Genomic DNA, 23772 nt, shown 5'->3' with positions numbered 1-23772 from the left:
TTTCTGATGCAGCACCTGACTCAGGAGCTGGCCAGTGCAACCGCAGCAGCATGGAGTTCATCGTCATCCTGGGCCAGTCCTCAAAGGAAGAGACCACTGAATCTTCCCAAAGTTGCCTCCTCAGAATAGGTAATGTATGTAGTACATATTTCAGCCAAAGCTTTGTTGGTTGCAAGGAGGGGAAACTCAAGCATGCTTAAATAAAGGCTGTAAAGATGTCGGGATGCCACTGAAATGAATTTTAGCTAGCCAGTCCTCAAGGGAAATGAGATTGAAACTGGGAGCCACCAGAGAGAAGGCAGCTTCTCTGTCTGTCTCTTTGAAGCAGCACAGTCCCTCACCTGCTTTCCTTTATCTTTGCTTCATTCTTCTCTCTGTAAACATACTTGATTCTCATTACTTACAGCAGTTATGTTCTCTAAAATTGACACAAATACCAAATTAGAGAACAGTGAGCCATTACTCCTAGGGGAAATACAGGATTAGGTTCCTGCAAGCCTCTGGTCATAATACTCTTGCCAACAGATGTGTTATTTCTGTTTTAAAGCACCTTATTGAATATGTACTGTTGATTCATTAACATTGAATTCACAACCAATAGCACTACAATCTTAAGGAAGCCTATCTAATACATGTATTTTCTCTGTAAGGAGCGTTATGGCCTTCTTGAGCTTAGGAACACTAGATAGCACTTCAGGACTATGCTTGGCGGTCATTTTAAACAGTGAAATCACCAATAAAAAGCACACAAATGTGAAAAATGTGGCACTAAATAAGCTGTGGAAATGACACTTGTTAGAGCACAAGAGCTGAAACAAGAAGGTAGAGCATCTCCTCATTTGACTTCAGCTGTGAATGCAGTGTTGCGTGACTCAAATTTTCACCACTTTGCCCATGTCTGCGAATGACTGCCAAAGTGCTGCTAGTACTGATTTGGTGGTTACAAATCAATTTTATCACGTAAACAAATTTGCAAATAGGGTACACGACGATAATGAGGCTCCACGGACCTCAGCTGCTTCTCTTGGCGCAGGATTTCTGTTTCCCTACAGCTTCAGCTTTCTCTGTGGCTTTCACGCTCCCCGAGCTCCGGCTTCAACCCTGGCCTACACAGTCTTTCCACTCCGTTCCCATGGCTAAATGTCTCAGTCGCTTCGGGTCTCCTTTACAAATGCCCTTAGAAAGAATTTGTTTGGCCTAGCCTTTGAATTAGGTCCATTTGGAGCAAATACCCATCTGTGTTACGTACACAGCAGGGCAAAGAAGTCATTGCTACATAGACTACTTCAGGCCTGAGGGTGGGGGGAAAACTGGCACCGGCAAAGCCCACGGGATTCCCAGAGGTAAAATAAGATACAATCTAGGTGATGAGGTCTAACCTCTTCTTTTGTGCTTAGTCTAGTTTCACTTGCCTGTAGGGTGCCGCGTGGAGACACCTTGCATCCGGTACTTCAGACCAGAGTTTCTAGGGCGGAAAGGCAACTGGATGCCTCAGCTCGGCGTCCTGTGGCGAAGCGCCGCGCACTACACCTCAACTCAAGATGGCGGCGACGAGCTGTGCGAAGAGAGGCTGCCCCTGGCACCGCGACCTGGGAACGCCAGCAACACGCCTGCGCAGACCCTCGAGGACCCCGCCCCCTCCCTGCTGCCGAGAACCCTATAAAGCAGCCCCGCCCACAGCCTGACTGGGAGTGCGGACCCTAGAGCTCAGGCGCACGCTGGTTAACTCTCTGATAAAAGAATAAAACTTTCCTTTGCTTCTAAACCGAACTTGGTCTCTTTCTATTGGCAGGAGTGACATGGGGCAGGAGGACCCTGGTTGGGGCCTGACCCAAAAGGGTCAGTAACAAAACCAAACACAGAAGGTGGAGATAAAGTGGCTACTTTTCTGATATAATCTCAAGAACGCCAGGAAATATCTCTTTACACTTTCTTTCTGAATTTTCCTCAAATGCTTACTAATGTCTAGAATTTCCTTCACAAGGACAAGGACTGTTCTTTAATGATTGTAGAAAGATCTTAAAATGCAAAAATTCACTGGAAGTGTTAAGAAAAATAATGTTGATTCTCACAAAAGTATAAGTGGCTAACGGTAAGTCATTTTTCTGAAACAGAGAATTGCTGAAGATGCACTTCAGAGCAGAAAGCAGCACAGAAAGGGTAAGCACAGAGCTCTGGGGGAAATGGCATCTGAATCCTAATTTTACCTGGGCTGGTGTGCTTGTTTGTTTTGTTTTTGTCTTTTTTCCCCAACCCTCTAAGACTGTCACAATGAGGGAGAAACCCCTGCAGCATTGAGTGGTCCGTTACCGTGCCTGTGGGAAGTTTTGAATGAAACCCCAGAACAGTCAGGTCTGAACTTTTCTAAACATCACCAACTAAACACTGTCTCAGCAACAACTCCAGACTCACATATCCAGTGATCATGGAGCTGGACAGAAATTCAGTTAACAGGACTTTGCCTCTTTAAATGCAATTTAGCAACCATCTTTCTCCTTTCACTTGAGTTTTGCTCTTATAATCTTACTCCAACTCCAGTGTATCAATGTACTTCTTCTAAACAAACACAAACAGACAAACCTAATAACAGATCTCTTCTAAAAATGCCATGAGACTAAAATTTTCTCCATCTAATGACTCCAGACAGGGAGGAAGGGAGAACAGCAAAATGGAGAAATCACCCTCCTGGAGGCTAGGGGACAGGAAGTTAAAGGTACACAGATGTCAATGATACACAGATGGTCCTGAATGGAAGAGAGGGCCACCCATGAGGAGATGAGGTGACGTGTTTAGGGAGGTGGGTCAGAGGCAAAGGGATGGAAGCAGGAGAGTGTAGTGAATGAGCCCTGTCTTATTGGACAGATAAGAGAAAATAACTGTAGCCTTTGAAAAGAAGAATGATAAAGGAGAACCAGTATACAAGAAAATTTATTCCCAGAGAAGTGAGAAAGTTCAATCTATGACTTCAAGAACTGGAGAGATTTGGAAGCCAGGGCAGCTGGGCATTTACCAAGGGTTTAAATCTAGTGCCTGACAACAAGCCAGGCTGAGAATGGCTCATAACACTATCTAAAGATCTCAGATTTTGAAGCTAGAACAACTGTAATGAAAGAAACTGTTTCCTGGTATCAGTCAGTATTTGGGATTGCTTTACCCAACGTAAGTGATGGGACATTAATGTCAGAAAGGCATATACCTTCTTACTACAATGTATCATGCCTCCACGCCAAAATTCTTCTTCCCTATTTTCCTGATGTCATAGCTTGGCATCCTAAAAGGGTGGGGGGAGATTATGTAATTGTCTGAAGTATTACAGAACAGAAAATGATAAATAAGCTATGCAAATTGTGAAACATGAGTCATAATCTCTTTCTTCTGTATCTTTATAACTGCATTTTAAAAATTACATATTTCCCTTCATGATAGAAATCTAAAACAAAACAAAATTTTGAAAAACCTCTAAGTGCCTTCTCACAGAGAAACCTATTTTATCACATCAGATTATGCCTAGGCAACTGCTATCGAAATAATAGGCAACATTTTTTGAGAGTCTATTGTGTGTCAGGCACTCAAAACCACCTACTTCTACACCTATTTTAGAGATGAGGAAACCAAAATAGAGAGGTTAAGTGACTTATCCATGGACACCCCATTACTAATTGTCAGGGCCAAGACCTGAACTTAGGGCTACTTTTGTCCAAAGTCCATGCTCTTACCCATTGTACTCTCTCTCCAGTTTCCCCTGAAAGCAGAATTCTCAAGAGACCAACAAAAGCAAGCCTGAGGTTGGCCACCTGCCCTACAACTGGCCGCTATCCTGGCTGCCATTCATATGTTACAAATGGAAACTTCCTGCAACAAATCTCCAGCTGTTACCAGAATCTTTCTTCTGCTCACATCCTGATCTTTGAAGAATACACCTTCAGGCTCCTAGTGCAACCTACACCTACTTGATAAGGAAGAGAGAGATTAATACATAAAATAGCAGCAGGACTTAGGGGGAAGAATTCGTACTGATACTAACTCTGTAAAAAAAAAAATTTATCTCTAAGAATAGGTTTGGGGCAAAAAGAATGAAACCAAGACTTTGATAGAGATGTAGATGCTTAAACAGGCTGAAGTTAATCTTGAAACTAAGGATTTAAAAGTCTTATGGGAGAAGAGTTCTTCCAAGCCTTCCAGTCCTCAGTAGCATAGTTTGTGTGCTCTTCTCTCTCTAGAGATGAGAGTTAAGTTCTAGGGATAAATATTTTGTTTAAATCAGACCTGGGCTAAGTGATGGAGATATAGTGACAAAAAGACAAAATCTGTGCCCTTTAGGAGAGCACAGATTAATGAGAGAAGGAACACAAGAATATAAAAGTCAGCTCTAAATTTTGATTAAAAATAAATGTTTTTTGTTGAAAGATAAATGATATACTGATTTTAATAAATACAGAAAAAGCATTTAGCAAAAAAATCCATTATTCATTATTTTTAAAAAAAGAAATAACTCTTAGGAAGCAGGAATAAAAAAAAAAACTTCCTTCATTTGATAAATGGTATCTATCAAATCCATCCAAAACCATATTTAATTTTGAAATTTTATAAACGTCTTTATTTACTTTAGGAATAGAACAAGGATATCTACTACCACAACTACTATTCAGCATTGACTTGGCAGTCTTAACCAATATGAGAAAACAAGAAAAGAAACTATAAAAGAAGATATAACATTGCAAAGGAAGAGATTAACTGTCATTATTTATATTTATAGTTTATATCAAAAAGCTAGAAGTATCAGTATACAAACTTGCATAAATAATGAAAAGAGTTTAGCAAGATAGCTAAATACAAAAGCAGAACAGAAAAATCTACTAATGATATTTGACAATTGGACAGCACTTCATGCATTTCAAAGCACTCAGATATGTTCTCATTTACAAAAAGCTCCCCCAAATCCTGTGTTTGATATATCATCATTATCAGCAGAAACAGTTGCATCCATTGTTCCTATCTGACAAATGTGTAACTGAGGCAAAGAGAGTGCTTTAACACTGAGGAGTAATTTATATATGGTGATATTCATACATTTTGGTGTTAACCAGATCTATGAGTTTTGATGAACATTTAGTCATATAAGAACCACCAAAATCAAGTTATAGAATAGATCCATCATCCCAGAATATTCTCTGATGCTCCTTTGTAGTTAACCCTTCTCCCCATGCCCAGCCCCTGCTAATCACTGATCTCTTTTCAGTCCTGCAGTTCTGCCTTTCCTCCTGGCTGGCTGGCTTGCTTGCTTGCTTGCTTGCTTGCTTGCTTGCTTGCTTGCTTTCTCTCTTTCTTTTGTTGTTGTTGTTGTTTTTATTAACTTTAGCTTTTATATAAATGGAATCATACAGTATGTAGCCTTTTCATCTATCATCTTTCACTCAGCTAGTGCGTTTCAGATTCACCTTTGTGGTCCTTGTAACAATAGTTCCCTTTCACTATTAAGTAGTATTTCACTGAGTGGATGACCCAGCGTTTGTTTATCCATTCACCCACTGAAGGATATTCGATTGTTTCCAGTTTTTGGTGATTATGAACAAAGCCACTTAAACGTTTGTACACAGGTTTTTATGTGAACATAACTTTTCATTTCTTTTAAGTAAATGCCTAGGAGGGGAATCACTGGGTTAAATGCTAAGAATCTGTTTATCTTTATAAAAAAACTGCCAAACTATTTTCCAAATTGGCTGTACCATTCTGCATTCCCACCAGCAATGTGTGAGAGTTCCAGTTGTTCTGCATCTTTGTCATCACTTGGTATTGCGAGGTATTTTTAATGTTAGCCATTCTAATAAGTGTGTAGTAGTATCTCATGGTGATTGAATTTCCACTTTCCTTTGCTTTGCTGAGCACCTTTTCTTGTGCTTACTTGCCATACGTATATCTTGTCTGGTAAAGAAAGAAGAGATGGTAGAAAAATATCTGTTCAATTTTTTTGCCCATTTTTAAAAAGTGGATTGTTTTCTTATTGAGTTGTAAGAGTTCTTCATATGTTCCAGGTACAAGGCCTTTATCAGATACGTGCTTTATAAATTTTTCTCCCAGTCTATGGTTTGTGTTTTCATTTTGTTAACAGTGTTTTTTATAGAGCAAAAGCTTTTGATTTTGATAAAGCTCAACTTATTATTTTTATTTTATGAACTGTCCTTTTGATGTTGCATTTAATAACTCATTGCCTGACATCATGTAAATTTTTTCCTAAAAGTTTATAGCTGGTTCTTGATGAAATTAGTCCTAAAAATTATATTCTCTGTACCTTCACTCATTATTCCATTTCACCACATGATCATACAAGGTAGGTTTTGTAAATTAAGGAAGAAAAGGATAATTACAATGTGGTTTTTGAACATATAGACAGGGCTATGTCATTTAGCAGTTAATTTTTCTCTAAATGTCTTATATGTGTTGTTTTGCCTCAACTACTTGAGTGAATTTCTCAAGAGCAAGGACCAGTCTCTATAATGACTACCATTCCCAGCACTTTGGGCCCAATGGAGACATATAGTTGTATCCAGTGATGCAGAAGACTTCATTCAGTGACTGGAGGGAACATTCTGGACTCTTCTCATTCTGTTAACCCAGAGATCAAATCAGTTCTACTTCAGCTGGATTGGGCATTAGACCAGGAGGTCACTCTACTTTCTGGATGGGGCCACCATCTGAGTGATGGCATAGAGAAGTTAGCACCTCTCAGATGACACTAAGTACATGGGCTCTCAAATAAACCTACTCTTTGCATCAAAAGATAAACAAAAACAAATTCATGGATAACTTGAGGAATCTGAGACACTGGAAAGAGTTACAACACAAATTGTAAGGAATCTGATAAATAGGCCAAGCCTGGTAGAAGCAAAGGAAGGTAAATAAGGGTTTCAATGTAAGTATTGTGGGAATTAATGGCCAAATTGAAAGTTTGATAAATTGTCCTAAAAGCATTCCAGAAGTCACTGTCGTAACTTGGACTAGAACTCAAAACTCTTCATTCCAAGCCTGATGACAAATCACCAGAGCCAGGAACATCTGCTTTGGGGTGACAAATCCATGATGCAACTGCTGAGGAAATGAACTCCAACATTACATTCCTTTAGTCCTGTTGGGTTGTTATCTCATTCAGCAGAGAAGAGGTGAGTAAATATTATATTCATTTTCAGTTAGAGAGTAGAAACAAAAGGCAGATAGGGTAATAATGGTAAGTGTGACTGGGGAGAGGGAGTGGGTAGAATGAAAGCCCACTTTCTTCTTGAGAAGCATAATATATCACAAAAATCAACTAGAGTAAACAGTACAGCAAACTCTTCCATTAAAAAAAAATTAGACCTTGGGAGAAAGGTACAATTGGGAAGTTTATTAAAATGGCTTTTCCTGTTTGAAATGACCTTATATTTCATCGATGAGGAAGTACGGTTTCAAAAAGTTTGAAGGTGCAGAGTTTACTGAGAAAGGATTTCTTTTTTTTTTTAGTGTACAGTGAATTTCCCTTATCTTTTTTTTAACATTTTTTATTGATTTATAATCATTTTACAATGTTGTGTCAAATTCCAGTGTTCAGCACAATTTTTCAGTCATTCATTCATTCATTCAGGATTTCTAAATAGACATACGCTTGTAAGAGTAAAGACTTTCTTAAAAAGTAGACATCTTGTAAGATAAAATTTAAGGTATTTCATAGTTGACATTCTACTATTATTAAAATTGTTATGGTTTGCCATGTGAAAATAAATTTTCAAACCAAATGGAATTAGTACCGTCATGTTGACACATCCAGGAAGGAAATGAGAAGTATGCAGTCAACTTCATGGGGTTAATATTAGGATGAATCATATGAAAATTATTGCGTAGTTTAAAAACGGACAAAATCAGCAATTTTATACAGTTCAACCTAGTTCTGAACCAGAGTTCAATTCCAATGACTGGTTTTCTAGCTATAGTATATTTCTAGTTGATACTCATTTTTCTGACTGAAGCCTTTTGTAATGGGCCCAACCACAGACCATGATCCATGGACAACTTGAGGGTTCCTTCCTTCCAGTCCAGCTGAAGGACTATACTGGTCCCTTCACTCTCAACCACCACCATCATCCACTTCAAATACTGACAGCAAAAATATAGCCATGATGGCATGATTAGCACTTCACATAAGCTGTGCTTTTTGGAAATGTTCAGTTGTATATTTCTTTGATTCTAAAGAGACCAAGGTATCATGCTTTAGCTGACAAATGTTTTCAGTTCGTTAAATAAGATATCTCTTTTGGGGGCAGCCAAAGAATAGAGACCTCAAAATGCATACATGACCTTTTTTCTAAGCAGAGGTCTATCCATTGCCTTTAACTGACTCTTTTAATAGAGAATTGAGCAACCATCACATGCCCAGCCCTGTCAGGTACATGATGGGGATTCCAAAGCTGTTGAATTTCCAAGTGGACAGACAAGACATACATCTACATGGGCTAAATCACTTGAGTTGAAACTTAAGTAGCAAAGCAATGCATTTGGGAAGTCATGGTGTAAGAAAGGCACACATACCAAGAGATTTGTGCAGACAGTGTTTTGAATTTAAGAGAAGGAGGACAGCTCTGTGATTAGAGAAGTCTAGAGGTAGAATTTTAGCAGCGTTTGAAGAAAGGGTAGCATTTAGAGAGGAGGATACCAGAGAAAAGTCCAGGTAAAAGCTGTAGGATTAAAAAAAAAAAAGGTACCAGGATAGTTTACAGGGATGATGAATAACAGGGTCCATAATTTATTATGTGGGCAGCCTGGTGTCATCCACTATGGAGAAGTCAGGTATAAATGATGGGTGTTCATATCATTTATTGGTGGAAAAATCCACAAATGCAGAAAAAAGCAAATCTTTCTTTGTTCTTTTCCCACCTCCTCTCCTCTGTCTCCTGACTCTCCCTTGGAGCTAAGTCTGGGTGATTAGTGCTGAACCGAGTTGGGAACTCTTCAATACTTCTAGCAGTGATTCCAGGTTGAAAAGTAGAAGCCACAACTAACTTTCCATTTTTATTATCTTTTTTAAAGTACTAAATTTTAAGCATTAAGAATGTTGCATTCATGATTGATAACTTCTTTGGTGAATGAAACTGTTAAAATAAAAGCAAACTATTAAATAGTTTTAGAGAAATCTAGGAAAGACTAAACTGGTCAACACTTTCCTGTTCAACTTAGAAGCTGTACCCATGGGTGATTAGTGACTTTGTGGGGAATTCCTCCCAGGGTGTTTTTATCTTAAGAGAAGTCATAGAGGAGAGAACAATGTTTACCCAAAAGAGTAAATTTCTCATGGTAGAATTTCATACTCATGGACACCTAAGTGGGAAAGATGGTTTAGAACAGGGAATATTTCAAATACCACTATATTCCAAATAACTACTTTTCTGCCCAGAAGGGAGATTAGCCTTCTTCTCCTGCCTTCTCCTGCATAAAAGACTAGTGCCAGAATCTCCATTTGACCCTGGACAAGTCTGGGGGCCTACTGAGATATAAGTCTGAGACCCAGATCCCTCCAAGAGAAAAAATAATTTTGGCAGGTGAGCAAATTATAGTCACAGTGTAAGCATTGCTTCACAATGGCCAGTATCCGTGAAAGGATGCTGGGATGCTGGGATGACTTGGAGAGGCAAGGTGACCCCAGCCTAACTTTAGTGAGCTGCTGCCCCAGCCTCCCTCACACTGAAGCAAATTCACCTGCGCATGGAACATGGCTATTTGTGTCTGGCCAGCAGTGGCTGGGCTGCCATCATCATACAAAGGATATTGAGCAGGACTTTTCCTGTTGTCCCAGAATTGTCCAAACAGCAGGCACTCAGAACCCTTTCTTCTAGGTACAGTGGACAAAAATGGGAGTTAGACATTCACCCACCAACTTATGAAATGTCTGCAGAACCAGTCCTATTGTCATCAATGACAGTCATTCCCTCCACCCCACCCTACCCTGAAGTCCATTCCTTGTAGGCAGAGGCCTCGCAGTGGAGAGGGAAAAAACAAAGGCCTCGATCAGCCTTGGGGGAATCCAAGGGGCTCATTAAACAGCCTTGCAGGAACAGCATCTGTGTGAGATGCTGTTCCCATGACCCTATGAAATTCACCTAAGATGTCCTTAAAGGTCAGGAAATGGAATTAAAGAGAGTACAGTTAATTGCAGCAATTGGGGAAAATACTACTGTTCCATGTTAATACATCATAAGGTTTAGATGGCTCAATAAACTGGTTATAGTCATAAATCCATCACTGCACATTTTATTACATCCATATCACATACCATCTAAATAACATGCCTGAAACAATTCAAATGCAATTTCTGCTCAGTGCAATATGTAGTAACCTCCTTAACAATAATCATTTAGAACCCTCCTGATCTCTTTCCCCTTGAGAAACCTACTTTGGGTTCCTTCATTTATACTGAGGTATAAAACACTTTAAAAGTTAATATTCATGCTTTGCAAAACAAGAAGACAACCTACAGAATGGAAGAAAATATTTGCAAATGATGTGACTGACCAGGGCTTAATTTCCAGAATATATAAACAGCTCATACAACTCAATAACAAAAAAAACCCCCAAACAATCCAATCCCAAAACAGGCAGAAGATCTAAACAAGCAATTCTTCAATGAAGACATACAAATGGCCAATAGACATGTGAAAAAATGCTCAACATCACTAATTATCAGAGAAATGCAAATCAAAACTACCATGAGGTATCACCTCACACCACTCAGAATGGCCATCATTCAAAAGTCTACAAACAATAAATGCTAGAGAAGGTGTGGAGAGAAGTGAACCCTCCTACACTGCTGGTGGGAATGTAGTTTGGTGCAGCCATTATGGAAAACAGTATGGAGACTCCTCAAAAAACTAAAAACAGACTTACCATATGATCCAGCAATCCCACTCCTGGGCATGCATCTGAAGGAAACTCTCTCTTTTTTTTTTAACTATAAGAAATATATTTTAAAATCAAAACTTACTTTAAACAATAATTATAGAATCACATATTATATTTGCCCTAGATGGTAACTTGGAGAGTACATTAAAAAAATGATTCTTGCTAAAACTGGAATTAAGGAAAGCAAGTTTTTGAAATGTATTTAAAGTTACCATCATTACTTTAAAGTCTTTGTTTACAAACCAAGTAAGTTTTTTAATGTATAAGAAAATCAACAAAAGAATAGTATACAGTATGAATAAATGTGAAGACAGTTTTGAATTGCTATTCTGACATGTTAGAGTCTTTTCTGATTGCTGTGACTAGGACTTCCAAAACTATGTTGAATAAAAGTGGCAAAAGTGAGCATCCTTGTCTTGTTCCTGATTTTAGAGAGAATTCCTTCAGGTTTTCACCACTGAGTATGATGTTAGCTGTGGGTTTGTCATATATGGTCTTTATTATGTTGAGGTATGTTCCGTCTGTGCCCACTTTCTGGATAGGTTTTATCATAAATAGATGTTGAATTTTTTCAAAACCTTTTTTACATCTATTGAGATGATCATATGCTTTTTATTCTTCAATTTGTTAATGTGGTGTATCACATTTACACACAATCATGATTGATTTGCAGATACTGAAAAATCCTTGCATCCCTGGGATAAACCCCACTTGACCACGGTGTATGATCTCTTTAATGCGTTGTTGGAGTTGATATGCTAGTATTTTGTTGAGGACTTTTCCATCTATATTCATAAGTGATATTGGCATGTAATTTTCTTTTTTGTGATATCTTTGCTGTTAGTATCAGGTTGATGATGGCCTCATAAAAGGAGTTAGGAAGTGTTCCTTCATATGCAATATTTTTGGAATAGTTTCAGAAGGATAGGTGTTAACTCTCCTCTAAATGTTTGGTAGAATTCACCTGTGAAACCATCTGGTCCTGGACTTTTGTTTGTTGGGAGGAAACTCTTAATTCGAAAAGATACATGCACCCCAATGTACATAGCAGCACTATTTACAACAGCCAAGACATGGAAGCAACCTAAATGTCCATCAACAGGTGACTGGATAAAGAAGCTGTGGCATTATTTATACAATGGAATACTACTCGGCCACAAAAAAGAATAAAATAATGCCATTTGCTGCAACATGGATGGACCAGAGATCGTCATTCTAAGTGAAGTAAGCCAGAAAGAGAAAGAAAAATACCATATGATATCACTCATATGTGGAATCTAAAAAAAAAAGACACAAAGGAACTTATTTACAAAACAGAAACAGACTCACAGCATAGAAAATAAATATGGTTACAAGAGGGGAAAAGGGGTGGGAAGGGATAAATTGGGTATTCAAGATTTGCAAATACTAACTACTATATATAAAACAGATAAACAGTAAGTTTATACTGTGTAGCACAGGGAACTATATTCAATATCTTATAGTAACTGATAATGAAAAAGAACATGAAATATGAATGTATGACTGAAACATTGTGCTGTACACCAGAAATTGACACAACATCGTAAACTAACTATACTTCAATTAAAAAAGAAAGAAAAAAAATCATGCTTGGAGCAATCAGGGGAGGGTCACTAAAGCCTTCTACTTGTCTCTAAATCCCTAATTATAGGCTCTCACTGACTTCTTCGTGGTCATTCCCAACATTGAGACCAGTCAGCAAGTTTAAGTAATGCCTATCAGAACCACTGGGTGGCACTGGCAGGCCTGAGATGTGGGCAAGAGAAAGGAAGAAGGAAAGGAAAAGAGGCAAGGAGAGAGTCAGGATGGGAGGGAGAGGGTAGAGGGGGGAACAAGAGAAGGAGAGAGATGAAAGAGAGAAAAGAGAAAGACAGTGAGAAAAGAAAGACTAGGCCACAGGCAACAACTGCCTTGTGTGGCCTCTGTAGGCATCCCTGACACAGAACGATGAGCCAAGCATGTTTTATTCATCTTCATGTTCCCGGGACCTAGCTAGGTACCTAGCACTCAGCTGATGCTCTGGGTCTGTTGACTGGTAGAATGAATGCTGCTGTTCCCCCAGGAAGAGTCCTCAAATGAGGAGATTGAGGAAATGTGTGTCTGAATGATCTGCTTCTTGTTCTGGGACACCTCGGTTGAAAATTCAAGGAGTGGTGCCCCAGTGGGGTTCCCAATCAGTGGAAAATCTTTGCCTTGTAAAGAGGCAAAGTAGGAGCGCTGGCACACACAAAAAGGTAAGATTATCCAGGGTCAACAAACGTATTCTATAAAGGGCTGTATAGTAAATATTTCAGTCCTTGCAAGCCATGCAGTCTCTGTCATAGCTATTCAGCTCTGCTACTGTAGCATAAGAGCAGCCACTGACAATAAATGAATGAGTGTAGCCATGTGCCAATAAAACTTTACTCATAAAACAGGCAGCAGGTCAGATATGGCCCATGGCCTTTGGGTTCTAAGATAATCTTTATGATTTCTGCAACCTTACTCTTGCATCCTGTTTGATCCAACATCACTCTTTCAGTACATGACTGTTCATTGGTTTCTCTCCGAATCTGTGTTCAAATGATCTTAGATTATAAATACCTTGGGGAAACCTTAGACCCAACATAGATGGCTTTGATGCACCATAAGTATTCTTGTCTTTCTGTCGGATCACACTCAAGGGCTGTCTCAGGGAGTATTCATAGAGAAGACCCTTAGCTTCGAAATTCTCATGATGTGTAGCTTCTTGAGATTCCACAAAGGCACAGATGAAGCAATGTGATTAAAAGTTGCAGAATATGAAATCTTGGGGGATTATACTTTCTGCTTACAGTGAATCAGATTCAAACCAGCTTGAGAAAGATCAGTGCCAGCTCAAACTGTGAAGTAACTAGAGTTTGTCTTTGGAAACTTCCAGCCACATATTCTCTACCCCTCTTCTTCAGTATTCAGTGCCCTCATTCATTCCCTTCCCCACTCTCACTCTCATCTAGAACTTGATTCTTCACTTTACTAAAGTGAAAATGACCAACAACAGACTAAATTGCTTCCCATTGAAGGATGTTCACATTTCTTAAGGTTGAGAGCACTACAATAAAGGGACACAGTACTAGCGATGGGGTGTTATACCTCCTGATGGTGATGTTTTATTTGAACGTGGATTCTACTTTGACCATGGTCAGTAGGTAAACCCAGGAGAAATACTGAGTAAGGCCTGCAAGGACACTGCATGTAACCCTGTGGCTCTGCAAAATTCCATGAATTAGGATGTGAACAGCATCTTTTGGAGTTATGCAACACAATGGTGGGCCAGATAATGGGTTCTTTGGGGGGGGTGTGGGTATGTATGTTCCAAAGAGAGAGATCAAGTTCCCTAAGGGATAGATAACTGAAGTGTGGGCTTTTACTTTTGAGTTTCTTCCTTGGGAAATGAAGGAAATTGACTTGGGTGAGAGTTTTTGCTTTCCAAATGGAATTAAACACTCAGGATCAGATGAATCTGTATTTTCTTCCCAAGAGAGAGTTTCACTCATATAGCTGATCATGACTAGATGTGTTGGAGGCCTCTTACATATTTCAAAAACTGCATGGCCCCACCTGTTACCCTAGGCACTGAAGCAGAAACCAGTTCCTTGAAGGCTTGGGCCAGGACCCTGCAGGTGCAATGAAAAGCACAGTGGTCATACTTCTCACAGCCGTTCTGACCTGCAGGTGGAAGCAGCTCTGCACTCAGACATGGGGTACATGGAAATGTGGAGAGCCCTTTGACCAATAGGGGATATGATCCAATGGATACATGCTCTTCTTTCTCTCCCCTCATGCAGATGGTTCTGAGACCACATTGTACAAGGCTCTGGAGGGATCAAGCACTAGTCACTTATAGCAGGGGCCAATTTCCAAAAGAATCCTAGTACTGACTCTCCTCTTTCCTTGTTCACTCTCCTCGTCCTTCACCTGCTCACCGGGGTCATATGACAAATAAATCACCTGCACAAAAGCCTTTGTATGAGGTTCTGCTTTTGGGGAAGACACTGTGCTTGTTCATTTCTCATGAGAAACACTATTGTCTGACACAAGCTGCTATGGGTTATCCAGAGACAAAACTGAATACTAGTGAAAACACCTTACTCTCGAACACTAGTCTTCAGAGCACTTTGATGCAAAGCATTTTTCTACACAGGGCCTCAGAGACAAAGTTTATCTGTGGTGCCCTTTCCCTACTCTTCCTCATTGCTTACTCCCCCTGGGTGTCAGCATTTTCTACCTGCTCTCTCTGGTGCCAGTTCAGGACATAGAGAGTGCCCACCCTGTTAGAACTGACCCACTGGCAGCTCCTACAAGGGAAGCAATTCTAGGCCAGAAGTGGCCATGGGCTGGTGATGGCCCATCAAGCGGCCCATTATGTGGCCAGGTAAGAAAGGCTCTACCCAACAAGACTGATGTAGCTAGGAAAGGCACTCAGGCTCATTCAGAATTTCTACTTGAAAACATATTAAAGATTAGCTAGTCTATAGTGAGAATAGAATGGAACAGATATACAGAGAGAATCAGACTCAGCGTGGGAAGGAGGTCATACGGACAAGGAGAGGGTGGTCCTGAGTTGTTCTCAGAGCAACATCAGGCTCTGAACATCTTTGAAAATTTCTGAGTAAGTGCAGATACCCCTATGATAACTGCTCCCCATTAGCCCCTCTTCCTTTTTGAGTTGGTCTAAGCCTCTTTCAGCTTTCTTATAAACAGAAAAAAAACAGAGAACCTGGTGCCCCAAACCCTTACCTTCCCCCTCAAGATCCTGTTTTCTCCCAGGCCAGCAACAAATAATGGTATGTAATAGGTATCATCCCTCCATAGACAGGGACTGTCTGTAGGTAGGGCAACACCTCAAAGGGGTGACATTAAGGCATTGATGGAGGCCAGCAAGTGAGAGCTTAGGGGGAAGTGAGGATAGTTTCAGTGCCCCCTGGATGACCCTGTGGAAGCAGCTGCTCAGATTGCCTATGTGCAGCTCCAGCCCCATGGCAGGAATTCGGCCCGGGAGAAAATGACGGGGATCTATTCACATCTGGCAATTCCTCCACTTTGGAATGTACATTCCACAGAGAATTGAGCTTGTGGCTTCTCAGCAGTCTCGCCAATGACTAATGCCCATGGTATAGGGAGTCTACATCCTGAATTTTCTGGGATTGTCCAGATTCAAATACACTGTCCTAGGGTTGCTGTAAATCATTGATCTATCCCAGAAGTTCCAATGTGTAGTAAGCAGTTTCAAAATAATTCAAACCAGTGGGCATTCCAATAAGTATGCACATGGATTCAAAAGATGGGATTCCCACTGGCTGAAGAAATATTATTTATGGAGACACAGACACTATGTGTCTAAAGCTATCTACATGCAATCTCCCACTTCAAAATCATTTGAAATACATTCAAAATCACTGAAATCATTATAGAATTATATTTTACTGTTGAATTGTAGAGGAAGGAAAAATATAAGAGGAAAAATATAGTTTTAAAGGGATCCTGCTATAGGAATGTCCCTTTTGGAAGAAATGTAACAATTCAAATGTAACATTTTGTCATTGATACATTATATTTCATCAATTTAAAGATGCACATTTATTTAGAATTTTTTAATTTCTGCAACTAGTGTGCATCTTTTTCCGTTGGTGCTACTGTATATTTTAATGAAAAAGCATTTTTTTCTTTCTTAGTGTACATAAAATAATGATACATTTTATAACTAATGGAATCTTAGATTCAATAATATATAGTGATAGTGATGTAAATGTCACTTTATCAAAAACTTTCTCTGCATCTTTTGAGATGATCATATGGTTTTTATTCTTCAGTTTGTTAATGTGGTATGTCACATTGATTTACAGATACTGAAAACTCCTTTCATCCCTGGGATAAAGCCCACTTGATCAAAGTGTATGATCCTTTTAATGTATTGTTGGAATTGTTGCTAGTATCTTGTTGAGATTTTTGCATCTATGAAACACAAACAACCTCAAATAGCCAAAACAATCTTGAGAAAGAAGAATAGAGCTGGAGGAATTCATACTCTCTAACTTCCAACTATACTACTAAGCTACAGTAATCAGAACAGTATAATATTGGCACAAAACAGACGCAGAGATCAATGAAATAGGATAGAGAGCCCAGAAACAAACCTATGCACTATGGTCAATTAATCTAGGAGGCAAGAATATACAAAGGAGAAATGACAGTCTCTTTAATAAGTTGTGCTGGGAAACCTGGACAGCTACATGTAAAAGAATGAAGTTAGAATACTCTCTGACACCATATACAAAAACAAACTCAAAATAGATTAAAGACCTAAACGTAAGACCAGATGCCAGAAAACTCCTGCAGGCAGACTTAGGCAGAACACTCTTTGATATAAATCTCAGCAATATTTTTTTGGATCTGTCTCCTAAAGTAAAGGAAGTAAAAGCAAAAATAAACAAGTGGGATCTAATTAAACTTAAAAGCTTTTGCACAGCAAAGGAAACCATCAACAAAATGAAAGGACAACCTGCTGAATGGGAAAAAATATTTGCAAATGATAGAAAGGATAAGGGATTAATATCCAACAGATATAAACAGCTCATAAATGCAACCTCAAAAAACCAAATAACCCACTTAAAAAATGGGCAGAAGAATTGAAAAGACATTTTTTCCAAAGAGGAAATGCAGATGGTTTCAGGCACATCAAAAGATGCTCAACATCGCTAACCATCAGGAAAATGCACATCAAGCATAGTGGGTTATCACATCACACTTGTTGGAATAGCTATCAACAAAAAGAACACAAAAAACAAATGTTGGCGAGGATATGGAGAAAAGGGACCCCTCCTACACTGATGGTGGGAATGTAAATTAGTGCAGCCACTGTGGAAAACAGTATGAAGTTTTCTCAAAAAACTAAAAGTAGAACTACCATATGACCCAGCAATTCCACTCCTGGGTATGTATTAAAAAAACACTAATTCAAAAAGACACTTGCACCCCAATGTTCATAGCAGTATTATTTACAATTGCCAAAATACAGAAGCAGCCTAAGTGTCCATTAAGAGATGAATGAATAAAGAAGATGTGGTATATATACGATGGAATACTACTCAGCCATAAAAAGAATGAAAATTTGTCATTTGTGCCAACATGGATGGACTTGGAAGACATTATGCTAGGTGAAATAAGTCAGACAAAGACAAATATCATATTATATCACTTACATGTAGAATCTAAAAATACAACTAACTAGAGAACATAACAAAAAAGAAGCAGAGTCACAGATATAGAGAACAAACTAGTGGTTACCAGTGAGGTGAGAGGGACAATATAGGGGTGGGGGAAGTGGGAAGTACAAACTATTTGGTATAAGATAGACTACAAGGATGTATTGCACAACACAGGCAACATAGCCAATATTTTGTTTTTAAAAATGCTTAAAATGGTAAATTTTATATTATGTACATCTTATCACAATAAAAAATAGAACAACAAAAAATTATACCATCTTTTTAAAAAAGTTGCCTTTATCATGGTAAGTTATGTCTTAACAGTTAACACTAGACTATTGACAGAAGGAAGACATACAAATCAATGGAATGAAATTGGCAGTTTAGAAATTTGTATTTGTGTTCCTTATATTTATATTAAATTGATTTTTAAACAAAGATACCACGGCAATTAGATGAGGAAAGAATTGTCTTTTCAAAAAGTGATGCTGGGACAACTGGACATCCACATCTACAAAGATGAATTTGAGCCCTCATTTCATATGATATAAAAAGTTAACTCAAAATGGATAATATACCTAAATGATAAAAAAATTTTAGGAGAAAATCTTTCTGGTCTTGAGTTAGGCAAAGAGTTTTTAGATATGAACTGAAAGTATGATCCATAAAAGAAAAAAGTGGTATACTGGACTCCATCAAAATTAAATATTTTTTGTACTTCAAAAGTCACCATTAAGAAAATGGAAAAGCCAATACACAGACTGGGAAAAAAAAGTCTGCAAATTCTATGTTTGATAAGGAAGCTGTGCCCAGAATATACATAGAACTCTTATAACTCAATAATGAGACTTATTTAACAATAAGAAGGTTGTTTAATCCAAATAAAAAATAGAGAAAAGATCTGAATAGTCATTTCACCAAATAAAATATGCATATAGTAAATGAGAAAATGAAAAGATGCTCACATATCTAGTCATTAGGGAAATGAAAATTTAAACCACAATATTACACCACTACACACCTGTTAAAATAGTTTTTTAAGGGAGAGGATATAGCTCAGTGGTAGAGTACATGCCTAGCATGCACAAGGTCCTTGGTTCAATTCCCTGTACCACCATTAAAATAACTAAATCAATAAATAAACCTAATTACCCCCAATAAACAAACAAAAAAAACCCACAAATAAAATAAATAAATAAAATAATTTTTTTAAATATGAAAATATGAAGTGCTAATAAGGATGCAAAACAACTGGAACTCATACACTTCTGGTACAGCCAATTTGAAAAACATTTTGGCCATTTTTATATAAAGTTAAATATATGCTTACCGTTCAACCCAGTAATCCTACTCCTATGTATTTACCCCCCAAAAATGAAAACACGTTCACACAAAACCTCTACATAGATGTTGACAGTGGCTTTGCTAATAATCACCAGAAACAGGAAGAGTCCAAATGCTTTTCAACTGATGACTGAATAAACAAATTCTGGTGCATCACACAATGGAATACTGCCCAGCAATAAAAAGAAACTAACTACTATTATATGCTACAACATCAATGAATCTCAAAAACATTATGCTAACTGAAAGAAACCAAGTGCAAAAGGTTCAGTATTGTATGATTCCATTTACATGAAATGTTCAGAAAATACAAATTTATAGATACAATTAGTAGATTGGTGGTTGCCTAGAGCTAGAGGAAAGACGAGAGATTAATGGCAAACAAAAATGAAGAATCATTTTTGAGTGATAGGAATGTTCTAAAACTAGATGATGGAAATGGTTGAGCAACTCTGCAAACTTACTAAAAATCATTTAATTGTACACTTGGATGAATCTGTGGATATTTCATATAAATGAAATTATACAATTATACTTCAATGAAGCTGTTCTTTAAAAAAAAGTTAACATTGGAGCTAATATGGAAGTTTTTTACCTTGATATCTGCCAAATTATACAAGTAACTAATGTTTTATTTTCATTTTTATCTTCTATTATGAGTTATATGATACTTACTGATAAGATTATTGGTATGGTCATATAACAGTATTAACACTAACTTTGGAGGTACAAAACATGTAAATCTGATCTAAGGATTTTTTCTGGAAATTATCAAACAATTGTAGCATAACATTGGTGAGAATAGATGCCAAAGGCATAATCTTGAAAGAATTATATGAATAATACATCTGAAGTTCTCCAGTTGATGTAGAAGCTGATATTATAAAATATTAAAATGGTTTCATATCTATATATTACAACCAGAGACACTGAAACATTTTGTGATTTTATCCAACTGCTTTGCAGAAAAATTTGATTATATTTGAATAAAAGATTTTCAAGATTAATGCCCATCCTTGAAGAATAGCAATAACATTTCAACTTCTTTAAGGTTAACTTTATCAGTTAAAAATGATGAGTGGCTCTTAAGAAACCTTTCAGAGATCCTGAGTCAATTTTCACACTTGTAGAATTGATTAGGTCAAGCTAAGTGTTGTAACAAACAACCTCTGAATCTCAGGGGCTAGGACAACAAAAATTTCTCACTCATGTCATGGTTCAGTGGAGATCACAGAACCATGATGAACTTCCATGCAGTCAGTCAGGGATCCACGCTTCATCCCTGTAATGGCTACTCTAACACCATCAGTTTCCTTGGAGATTTCTTTATTGAAAATTTTTTATAATCCAGGCCTAGAAGTATCAATTAGCTTCATACTTCACTGGGTAGAAACCAGTCACCTGGCCACACCCATCTGCAAGGAAGTCTGGAAAAAAATAATTTAGTTGCTCTCCCAAGAAGAGAGAGCAAATTAGCTGGGCAGTGGCCTCTCTGCCTCACCGATTCTTGTCATAAATGTTACTATTGACTTAAAAAAAAAAAAAGAAAAGCTTTTTTTGAGGTGTAATTAACATACCATGAAATTCATCATTTTAGAGTGTATAATTCAGTGGTTTTTTTTAGTATATTCACAAAGCTGTACAATCATCATCACTATTCAATTTCAAGCCCCCAAAAGACACCGCATATCCATCAACAATCACTCTCTATTACTCCTTACCTCCAGCCTCTGGCAACCACTAATATACTCTCTGTTTCTACGGATTTGACTCTATTGGATGTTTCATATAAATGGAATTATGCAATATGTGGTCTTTTATAACTGGCTTCTTTCACTTATTACAGTGATTTTGAGGTATAGCCATGTTGTAGCTGCAATATGCTATAGTTGTAATGTTTCATTACTTCATTATTTTTATTACCAAGTAATAGTCTATTGTATGGATATACCACATTTGTTTATCCATTCCTCAATTGATGGACATTTGGATTGTTTCTACTTTTGGACCATTATTAATTACACTGCTAAGGATGTTCTTGTACAGGCTTTTGTGTGGATATTTGTTTTCAATTCTTCTGGATATATATCTAGGAGTTGAATTGTTGGGTCATATGATAACCCTCGCTGCATAGTTTAAGGAACTGTCAAACTGTTTTCCAAAGTGGTTGCACCATTTTACAATCTCACCAGCAATGTATGAGGATTGAAAAATGTTCACATCCTTACCAACATTTATTCTGTCTTTTTACTTTTGGCCACCCTAGTGGATGTGGGTGATATCTCACTGTGGTATTGATTTGCTTTTCACTGATGCTAATGATGTCAAGCATTCTTTCAAGTACTTATTGTTCATTTATCTTCTTTGGAGAAATGTCTGTTCAAATCCTTGGCTCATTTTTCAATTAGGTAATTTTTCTTTTTATTACTGAGTTGTAAGACTTCTTTACATATTCTGGATACAAGTTCCTTATCAACTTACTTGATTTGTAAATGTTTTCTTCCATTCTGTGATTGTCTTTCCACTTTCTTGCTGTGTCTTTTGAAGGATGAAAGTTTTCATTTTAATTAAGTGTAATTTCATTTATTTTTGTCTTTTGTGCTTTTAGAAATCATCATCTCAATCTAAGGGCACAGGGATTTAGTCCTATGTTTCCTTGCAGGAATTTTATAATTTTAGCTCTTACATTTAGGTACATGATCCATTTTGAGTTCATTTTTATATAAGTGTGAGGTAGGAGTATAATTTCATTCTTTTGCATGTAGTTTCCCAGCATCATTTGCTGAAAAGACTATTCTTTCTCCATTGAATTTTCACGGCAGTCTTGTCAGATGGCTTATTTCTGGACTCCCAATTACATTCCATTACTCTCTGTGTCTGGTATACCTATGCTAGTACCACACTGTTTTGATTACTATAGATTTGTGGCAGGTTTTGAAATTGGGAAATGTGAGTCCTCCAATTTTCTTTTTCAACATTGTTTTGACTATTCTGCATCTTTACTATTTATTTTTACAGTTCAATTTTCCAAAATTAGAGAGGGAAGGTGAGGAAATACTCAGATGGAAAATAGAGAAAGTTGGCATTGTAAGCCAAATGTGAGTATGTGCACTGGTATTGCCAGAGAATAGGTTCTTGCATCCCACAGAAAGAATTCAAGAGCAAGGCAAAGTAAAGTGAAAGCAAGTTTATTTAGAGAGTTACTCCACAGACAGAGTGCAGTCCGTCTCACTTAAAAGGGAAAGCAGCTTAGGAGATACATACTCCATAGGCAAAATGTGGGCCATCTCAAAAGATGAGAGGGAGAGAGGCCGAGAGGTGTGGGCATGTTTAGTTTAAAGTAAAAGTAGGTACACACTTCATAGACAGAGTGTGGACTGTCTCAGAAGGCAAGAGAGGAAGGGACCACAAATTGTGGGGTTGTTAGTCTTTATGGGCTCGGTAATTTCATATGCTAACAAGTAGAAGGATTATTCCAACTGTGTTGGGGAAGGGGTGGGGGTTGCCAGGAACTGGGCCCCTGCACACTTTTGGACCTTTTATGGTCAGCCTAGGAACTGTCATTGCGCCTATAGGTGTACCACAAGGCTCAAGGTCTACTGGAAGTCAAATCTTCTACCATCTTGGTTCTAACCAGTTTGTCCTGTCCTCAATTGCTATGTCATTCCTTCAGTGGTTGTGCCCTGCCCCCTTCCCTCCTGTCTCACTGGTATAAGAATTTTGAAAACAGAAGCCTATTTTTCCTTTACAAAGTAAAAATTCTCTAAGAAAATTGTTATTGATAATAATCACCATGGTTGGAATTTTACAGCTCTTTTCAAGGCAATTACATATGAATAGTTTTAACTATGAAGACCATGAGGACATAAAACTTAATAGTCTTCATTAATTATCCCTGATTTATTTGGATGCAAAAAGTCCTGAATGGGATAGTGTAAAGGTGAAAAAAATTTTTATTATTTTTACAAACCTTTAATTGCTTCATTATCTTTCTTTTAAAGGACTTTGTATCCTTACTGTAAGGCTAGCTTGGTAGCCAATTGGGACAAAGTAAAATTACTTACAGTGTAGAAGGTATTATTGCCTGGAATATTGGTATTCTTAAATTCCTGAATGCTAATCAGGAAATGTACACATTTGTCCCTTCATTTCTAAATAGAGGGTTAGACAAGCCACTGGTGACCTTTGAAATGATAAAATATCACTTTGGCTTTCCTAATGATTACTCAGAGACATGCCCAAGGGTGACAGCAAAGAACTG

At 37.9% G+C, this 23772-nt stretch overlaps 1 long non-coding RNA gene across 16 annotated transcripts in view; it reads right to left on the bottom strand.

The window, feature by feature from the left end:
* Positions 1–23772, bottom strand: part of LOC107034545 (uncharacterized) — a 428538-nt gene that overhangs the window by 228011 nt on the left and 176755 nt on the right. Inside the window, exon 1 of one of the 16 annotated variants that reach the window (XR_012077431.1) lies at positions 1413–1640. The exons of the other annotated variants lie outside the window; for them this stretch is intronic. This is a non-coding gene — a long non-coding RNA (uncharacterized lncRNA). Of the gene's footprint in view, positions 1–1412; positions 1641–23772 lie in introns of those variants that run through there. 16 annotated transcript variants of the gene reach the window in all.

Source organism: Vicugna pacos, chromosome 11, assembly GCF_048564905.1.
Source record: "Vicugna pacos chromosome 11, VicPac4, whole genome shotgun sequence".
Lineage (NCBI taxonomy): Eukaryota > Metazoa > Chordata > Mammalia > Artiodactyla > Camelidae > Vicugna > Vicugna pacos.
This window is presented reverse-complemented; position numbering and strand designations above follow the sequence as displayed.